Source organism: Euprymna scolopes, chromosome 37, assembly GCF_053919585.1.
Source record: "Euprymna scolopes isolate OS-2025 chromosome 37, ASM5391958v1, whole genome shotgun sequence".
NCBI lineage: Eukaryota > Metazoa > Mollusca > Cephalopoda > Sepiida > Sepiolidae > Euprymna > Euprymna scolopes.
This window is the reverse complement of record NC_136518.1, coordinates 63819825-63828692: the sequence shown is the minus strand read 5'-3', so window position 1 is coordinate 63828692 and position 8868 is coordinate 63819825. Positions and strand designations below refer to the sequence as shown.

General features: G+C 35.7%; 1 pseudogene; it reads left to right on the top strand.

The window, feature by feature from the left end:
* Positions 1-925: 925 nt before the first annotated feature.
* Positions 926-1137, top strand: LOC145261367 (U2 spliceosomal RNA; annotated as a pseudogene).
* Positions 1138-8868: the final 7731 nt, after the last annotated feature.

Below are 8868 nucleotides of genomic sequence, written 5' to 3'. Positions count from 1 at the left end.
GTATGAAGAGCCAAATTTGAATACGTGTTCCCCGCCTAGGTGTGGAACGCGCAGTTCCATAAAGTAAAATTAAACAAGTAGCCTCTCAGCTAGCTGAGTGTGTGTTCCATCCATCCCTGATTAAGAAGCCTCCAAGATACCCACCCTCTCCTACTTACAATTTTTGTTTTCACCCCTTCCTCTAAATTTCACCCATCTTGGAGAGAAAGAAATACAAAATAACCCCCATCCCTTACCCACAAAATTTTCTTTTCTCCATTCACCCGCATCTAAAGGGCATCCCACTTAGAGACTGACCCACAGGAGCGAGGTTCCTTTTACACACCTAGTGGAAGGGCAGTCTATCAACTAGACGGGGTTGGGAGAGTTCTACTAATCTCCTTTTGTTTTTTCTTCCCCCCGCCCTCGACACAAATGAATTATTGTACCATTTTATTGTTATCTTTTTTGTTTTTACACGTCAATAAAAAATGTTTTAAAAATTGGGAGTTAAGTAGGATGTCCTCCAGTATGAAAGGGTGAATGCGGTATTATGGTGAAAGAAGATACTAGCTGGGAGAAACTTTTGATTTTGTTTAGTTCTGGAGTGACAAGGATGACCAACGACCCCCCACAATCCCCCCCCCCTTTTGAGTTGGCCATGTGCCTAAGATTTTGTTTATTGTTGATTGTCACTGTACTTTTAACATGAATAAAGGATTTAATATCTCAAAGTGTAGTATCTGTTCCGGCAGATACTGCAAGCAAAGACACTATGTGGGGGCAACCTCACGTATAAGACCTTGGTCAATGTAGGAGCAACCCTTCATACCAATTGTCACTATCTAGCTCCCCTACTCCCCGAGGAGTTTATCCCCATTTCCCCTTCACTCCTCACATTAAAAATCGGCCTTGTGCCTAATTTGCTCGATGGGGGAGCAAATAAATACCCTTTCCTTGGCCTTTTGGCCAAAATCAAAGTGTAGTATCTGTTCTTACTACATGTTGTACTTATGCTTGTAACTTTGTAATATAAAGTGGGTGATCACTTTTCTGCATTAATTTAATGCAAAATGATCACCCCCTTTACAACCAGTCAGTCTCAAAGCCATTCAAGTCATTCTCCAGATCATTCAAGTTGTTTTTGAAGGATTTCAGTTATTTTTTAAGCATTTAAGTCATTCTTAAGGTCATTCAATTTATCCTTAACTTCATTAAAGTCATTCTAAGTCATTTACTTTTTATTTAAGTCATTTCAACCCATTTTTCGGTCATTTTAGTTTATCTTTAAGAATTTCATGTCAATCCTACATTCATGCATTCATTCATTACACGAGAGCACGCGACTAATGGCTATCGGCCTTGTTAATGTGAATATCAATGCACAAAAATGTATAGAAGTATAGATTACTTTCATTAAATTTATTAGCAAAAATATTGCAAAGTGCAACAATATATCCTAAAAGAGAAAAAGTGCATATGCATAATCATTGTCTCTGGTAGTTTTATGAAGTAGAAACACAGTCAGAGAATTCTGTCTTTCTTCTAATGAGATGGAAGTGATTATGGCACATCTGTTGCTGATCAAGATGATAATGTGGCATTAGGGTGAAGATCTCCCTCAAATGTATATTTAAATTTCCGTGTATGATTCTTTGCGCCAGAATCACAACCCTTTGCATCTTATGTTATTCAAGTAAGGCATAATTATCCAAAGATCAGCGATCTCAAAAAATCTAGCACTGATCAGAAGTCTGCAAGGAGACCACGGTTTTTGGTAGACAGTACCACGTTTTTTAGTAGACAGTACCACGGTGCAATGATCTGAACCAAAAAAAAAAAAAAAGATGCCAAAATGTCACTTTAATATTTTATTGTGTATCATGCCTTGGTTTTTTGTTTATCAAGGTAAAACCAGGTTGTTGTGGGATTTGCTAAATGATTTCTATCATAACACCGTTACAATTTTATATGTATTGACTTGGCAACTAAGTCCCCGTGTATTTTGTTTTTAATTTTGGAATCAATTTCACTTTCGAATTTTGGAATTCACTTTTTTCGAAAATTCTATTCTGGAATAATATTTTAATCTTTTTTTTTTTAAGTTAATTTCTTTTATTTTCAAATCATTGAAATAAAATGTCAAGTTAAGAAAAATTAATATGTTTTCAATATCTCTTTTTTTATTATATTAATATAATAATGGAATTTGTCGCAGACATAACAAGTAAGACATTTTACCAATACAACTGAATAAATATATGTATATATAAAATATATGTATGTACTTATTGATTTGTAAATTGCCACTTGTTCTCATCTTCTCTTACCAACAACGACTATATCTCATTCCTCGCATTGTGATAGCCTTCTAAATCTCTACTACATACCTATCCCACACAATGCTTCAAGCAAACTACATATCAATCCTATATTTATTTCGTTTTTTGATTTATTCCAACGAGGTATTGAAAATCTTGTTGACCGTTAAAAAGAAGATGGATTTTAAAATCATGCTTAGCATTTGAACAACAATTCACCAAGAATATTTATCCAACAGAAAAATATTTTCTCCAAACTTTTTCTATAAACATTCTTGATTTGCAAAGTACTAAAGCCACCATTTTCATCTAGGAATCTGGGAGCCATTCATTTCAAATCTGAAATCAATTTTAATCAAGTTTGCCACAGAAGCCAATTGATATTGTCCAAATATTCTGTTGCCAAGAACAATGAATTGACTGCCATATTGCAAACTATATGGACAAGCTGTATAATACAGCAAGAGTCGATCTATTGTTAGAGAATGGAGAGAGAGAGAGAGAGAGAGAGAGAGAGAGAGAGAGAGAGAGAGAGAGAGAGAGAGATGTGTGAGTTATAGTGTAGACACGTTGACCGGAAGATCAGCTGATTTGATTGTTTGTGAGTCATGTGATCAGGTTAGCTGAATTGAAGAGATTTGGTTGCGACTTGGACGAGAGCGGACGGCTTTGCCGTTGTCTCCTCCCCTTCGCTGGGGGTGGGGAACGAATGCTGACGTGGTAGAAATAAGACCTAGAAGAAAAAAACAACACAGGCCAAATTCACTTTCCACCTTCTGCAAGACGTCTGGGAAAGTGAAATAAACTATAGAACCAATTTCTTGTCTTGGTGTGAAATAAATCTTCGTCCCCAAAAACAGGTATCAAGTCTCCCTCCCAGACGAGAATTTCCAGATGGACCAACAAAATGGCAGAAGGTATGTTCAAATGACATGTCACGCACATATTCACACTTAACAGCATATGAACATATGTAATAGAAAGACCACTAGACGATCACACACACAACGACATTAACTCTGATAAGATAATCAAACACTCAATCCTTTATAAATAGACACGTTTTAATATATCATCTCCATTCAAATTTCAACCAATATACAACAAACGCTCAGTTATGATATGACAACGTAACAAATGACTGTTTTATATAAAATAAACTTTATATATATTAATTAATTGGAATTCATTATTGAGATGAGTATTATTTATTAATTTTATTTATTGCGGACTATTATCCTTAACTTTTTTTAGTTGTTTCACGATGTTTCGGCCAACTATTCCTCTGGCCTTCATCAGGTGGTAACCTTAACGGGATAGGAACTCTGAATCTCCTAACTGCATTCACTGTTCCAAATGAGAATTGTCTGAAGATAGTGATTTCAAGTGAGAATTGCCTGAAGATAACGGTTTCAATCCTACCCAAAGCCGGCCAGACGGTTACTTGGCCAAAACGTGGTGAGATGACAATAACAATGGAAGGCAGTTGCTGTGTCTAACTGTGTCGGTTAGTTGGTTGGTTGTTTTTGTTTTACGGCATATCAACCTTTTTCAGGTTATTTAATGCCAAATCTAGTTATTTTGAGGAACGATTTTTAATGGAATATATTTTTTTTTACGTCAGATTCTATTTAACCCATAGTTGGGACCCTAACAGGTACTACCACTCCGGGTCAGAGTGGACCTGGGAGCAATGGCAATTAAAGGATGGCTCCACACTTCCCAAAGCCCGCAAGGTGGGGCCTCATCATCGGATATAGTTTTAGGTTATATCCAGGACCTCTAACTGTGTCGGACATATACTCGAGAGTCAAAACAATGAAAAGAATATGCTGTTGTCATAGCCCTAGTCATTAGACATCAATTAAGCAGGATTCTTTGGCTTTCAATTTCTTCTTAAGACGTCTTGAGCTTAATGAATCAAATAAAACTGTGAATACACAGAATATAAGTTTACTTATATCTTTTTTTTTTTTTTTTTTTTTTTACATAGGCATCACCATAATATCAAGGCCATATCTAGGCAATATCTTTTCAAACGAGAAAGCAGACAAATAATACTCTCATTCTTTTTTTTTATATTGGGTTGGCCACTAAATTCCGTCTGTTTTTTGTTTATTTATTTTTAAAATTTTAGAATCTATTTCTTTTTTTTGTTTTCATGAATTCTAGTTTTGGAATCATTTGAAATCTACTTTTATTTACGTACAATTTCTGTTTCTTTTTCAATTTAAATGGCAAATTAAATGGCAAATTAAATGGCAAATTAAATGGCAAATTAAGAAAAATGTAGGTTTTCGAAGCCTCCTCCTTTTTGCTTTTATATCTTTTAAGTTGTTGCTTTTTACCATAGCTTGATTAAAATTTTACATAAGTGTTTTGTGAGTGTACAGACACAAGTATGTAAATTAGATACCCACAACGAAAAAAAAAAAAAAAAAAGAGTCACTGTTCTCTAAATACTTGTATAAACATAAGGAAAAGTTTGAAGAGGCAAAAGGTATGCATAGATATACATATGACAGATATACGCGACTCGTTCAGTTAATTATATATTATGACTTAAGAGAATGATTAAATATTAGATTTTCCAAATATAACTCAATCCCAGAACTAAAGCACCGAGTGGAACAATAAAATTGTCGCCCTAGAGAAAACAACACTACAGCTTGATTTTAATACTTTTATTGAAAAAAGTACATCCAGGTAACTTAATTATGTAGTAGAACTGACATCTATTCAATGTAGCTGCCTTCAACTTCAATCATTGCCTCGATACAGGTCCAGAATTGGGAGCGTGTTTTTTCCACACGCGCCGACAGGAGTTCGGTGAATATTAAGCAGATGCCAGTGATTAGGCTGATTTTGGTGTTGTGGGAGATCATGTTGGTGATATTCTCGACATATGATCAAATGAAGTAGTCCAGCATGTTCAAGTCGAGGAGGAAGGGGCGAGTGAGAAAAGGGTACAAATTCGTAGCACTCCTTCTGAAATGAAGACTAAACGTAGATTCCATGAACAAAGCTTCTTTCTTAGAACTGTACGCCTGTGGAATTGTCTTCCGTTTTCCTGCTTTTCAGCTGACTACAATATGGTTGTCTTCAAGTCTAACGTAAACAAGTTCTTGGTGAGCCGTTCCATATAAGTTAACAAATTTACCGAATTTTCATTACTAATGATTACTATATTTTCCAATTTCTACTGTACACTCTTTAACCCTTATCCTTGAGTGGCCTCTTGGCCTTGATAATGTGGTGATGCCTGTGTAAAAAAAAAAAAAAAAAGTCTGGGTCTCTTTGGATTTGTGAGCCGGTGCTGAGTCCTGCTGCCACATACAGGGTCTGCCAACGGGTACGTGATTGCACAAGGAGATCATCACACTCTTCAACACATCCAGGTACACTTTGGTGCTGACTTTCAAGCCGACTTTGAAGATGTGCGGTGGCATGATGTGGATCTTACTGGAAACCACACCAAAGACCATAACCCTGGCTGGAAACTTTGTTTTCATCACTCTGTGCACGCCCCTGTTATTCGTGGTAATCCAGCAATGCATTTTGAGGGTGCTGGCAATGGCCCTGTTATCATAACTTGGATCGATAGAGAATATGAGTTGTAGAGAAACACATCTCCAATCTCACTTGTCAAACATTGCATCACTTTCAGATATTATAGAAGACTCCTATCGCTCTTGAGATTTGTACTCAATTGGCGAACAAGTAGATGGTCTGCAACAAAAAAGAAATCAGGTTTTCATCAATGAAAATAGAATCATCTTTTCTCACGCAGTAATATTATCATTTTACCCTGCATATAGTAGCATGTGTTTTATATTTTATATGTTGGTGATAAGGACTCATTGGTCAGCTCGAACCATAATATGACAGTTCCATTATAACGTAGCTCTATTCACAATTTTATATGGAATTAGCATGGGTGCCCGACGTTTCCCGGGTGCTTGGAGGTGTGTGTTGAGCAAAAAAAAAAAAAAAAAGTGGTTGTAGAAAGGCAGGCTCGAACCCGTACATGAAGGAGGAAAAGAACGGGGAAAAACGTGATGTCTTTGCTGTTACGACCACCGCCAAACTGGAAGTGACGTGGGTTTAAATTAAGGCTAGACAATCAAAAAGAGGGGATGACTTTCGAAAATATTGGTGAAAAAAGCGACCTCTCCCAGTAGAAAAGTGCCCAGTTGAGGGTGAAGAAATTAATGTTTTTAGCCAATCTTTTGGTATTTTTCGTCTGAAGGGTCGAGCTTCAACGATACTGATCTTGTAAAAATCTGTCGCCTCTGTCGAAAGTTTTAGGCAAACATACAAACATACATTTATATATTGGTAGCTCAAATTTTCGACCCAAACCGACTAAAAAGCTTGCCCTATCTCTGAATACCCTTTATGTAAAATTTCAAATGTTTAAACCAGAAATTGTCTGAGTAATTTAGTAGAGACCGCAGAGGTCAAATTTTTTTAAACTTTGACCCCTATTATGACCCCTTAACATTTATTGTTTTGGGCTCAAATAAAATTATTAAGTTAGATCCATGTTCAAGGAACCTATATCTAAAATTTCAATTGTTTATACCCAAAATTGTCGGAGGAGTTTGGTAGAGTTCTCAAAGGTCAAATCGTTGTACTTCGACCCCTTAACAGCCAAATTTCTGTCCGGAAATGGATTACAAAGATTTTCCCAAATATCAGTATCCTGTATATCAAATTTCGAGTCTGTAGGCTGAAAATTGACAGAGTTATTTTGTAGGGAAATGTACACACACACACACACACACTTTCACTTTCACTTTCACTTTTATAGATATATAGATTATGTAGAGTTGGCCCCTGTGTTTTTTTTAGATTGGAATGTATTGCTCTTTCACATTTTGGATTTTTTTTTTCGTAAATTCTATCTTGAATTCATTTTTCAAATCTTTTTTTAAAAGTAAATTTCTGCTTATTTTCAAATCATTAACATAAGTTTTAACACAATCTCGTGCGCTTTTGAGGGCTAATTAAGCTACTTTTTGTACAAATAAGGTGTTTTGTTTTTATTTAATTTAATATCTTGGGACTTTACTAATTATCTTTGAAATAGACCCAGAAAACTAATATTTATCTTTCAGGGTTTTTTTTTTTTTTTTGCAATGAATTTATTTAATTTCAAAATTTAGCTGAACTTGTCAGTTTCCGAATGTCGCCTCGAAAACATTTTTCATTATAACTTTTTTTTTATGTCTCCATTTTTTTTTCTGTTTTCCTTTTGGAAATTAACTTCAGACTTTAATCTTTCAGTTATTTTAGCTAGCAATTCTATCCTGGGCTCCGTTGTCGATATTACACATATCAAGTCGTCTTCCATACTTAATTGATTTTAAGGATGAGAAACTGAAAGAATGCTGCTTCAAACTTAACTACAATGAAGATCTTCGTTATTTTCGTCTAAATTGGAAATATTTTCAAATGTGAACAAATGGGAAAAGGCAATGGCTAAGGGAGCAATCCCGGAGAATATTCTGGTTTGGAGCCCCGATATGCAGATGATGAAACCCTGCAACATCTTTCCGACAACCCCTGCAACTATGTTGGTTCCAGCCATATTTGGCTTGCCCTTTTGATCTGACTTTGTCTGCAACTACGAGAGAGCAGACGTTTTTGGTCTTCAGGTCGGGATTGACCCTGTGCCTCAGTTTTTTGTTCATGTTGAATTACATTGTATTTTTAGCCCGAATAAAAATTTTAATACCTCAAAGTATAGTATCTGTTCTTCAGATGCTGCAATTCAATTTCTTGTTCTATCTCGGTGGAGGAGAAATCCTTTGTGACTGGAGATAATTTTTATTTTTGTTCCTTTTCTCCACGTTAAAAAACGACCCTGGTGTCTAACTCTGTCCCTTGGGGAGGCAAAGTAAATAGGAACTACGTGAGGGACCCTGCTAACTGGGCAAACCTGGGTTTCCTTATATCACACCGAAGAAGCAACTCCAGCTTCGACTGTACAACTACAGTAGACATGCCATTGCATCAGACTAGATGCAGAACGCCATTTTCTCACGAGACAGAAAGTTGCCATCATCATCATTAAAATAGAATGCCAGCATCAGAAAAGTGAACATCTTCGAAAACATTTTCTTTTCTTTTCGTTTTTTGATTTCTTCCATGTATTAAAAATTTTGTTCGACCTGGGGAAAAGTTGTAAGCAGCAAGGGCGAATACGTTTTTCCATCAATTATGTGTTATTTTTTATTAAACCATTTAAATTTGAATAAAAAATACAGCAGAAACTTTTTTTTGCTAACCCAATACAGAATAATATCAATCCGATTCCACTTTGATAGCAAAAGGCAAAGATATAAATCTGTCCACTGAGTGGTTTCTGGTACATAATGGTCCATATTTTACTCACAATCGATTTATTTCATTTTAAATTCATCCAGTTTAATATTTGCTTTCATTCTTGTGTAATTCATAGAAAAATGGCAAAGATTTAACTCCTTATATCACAAGTCCTCCCACTTCACTCATCTGCACCCGAAAACTAATATAAAAAGACACATAATTTAGTATGCACCGA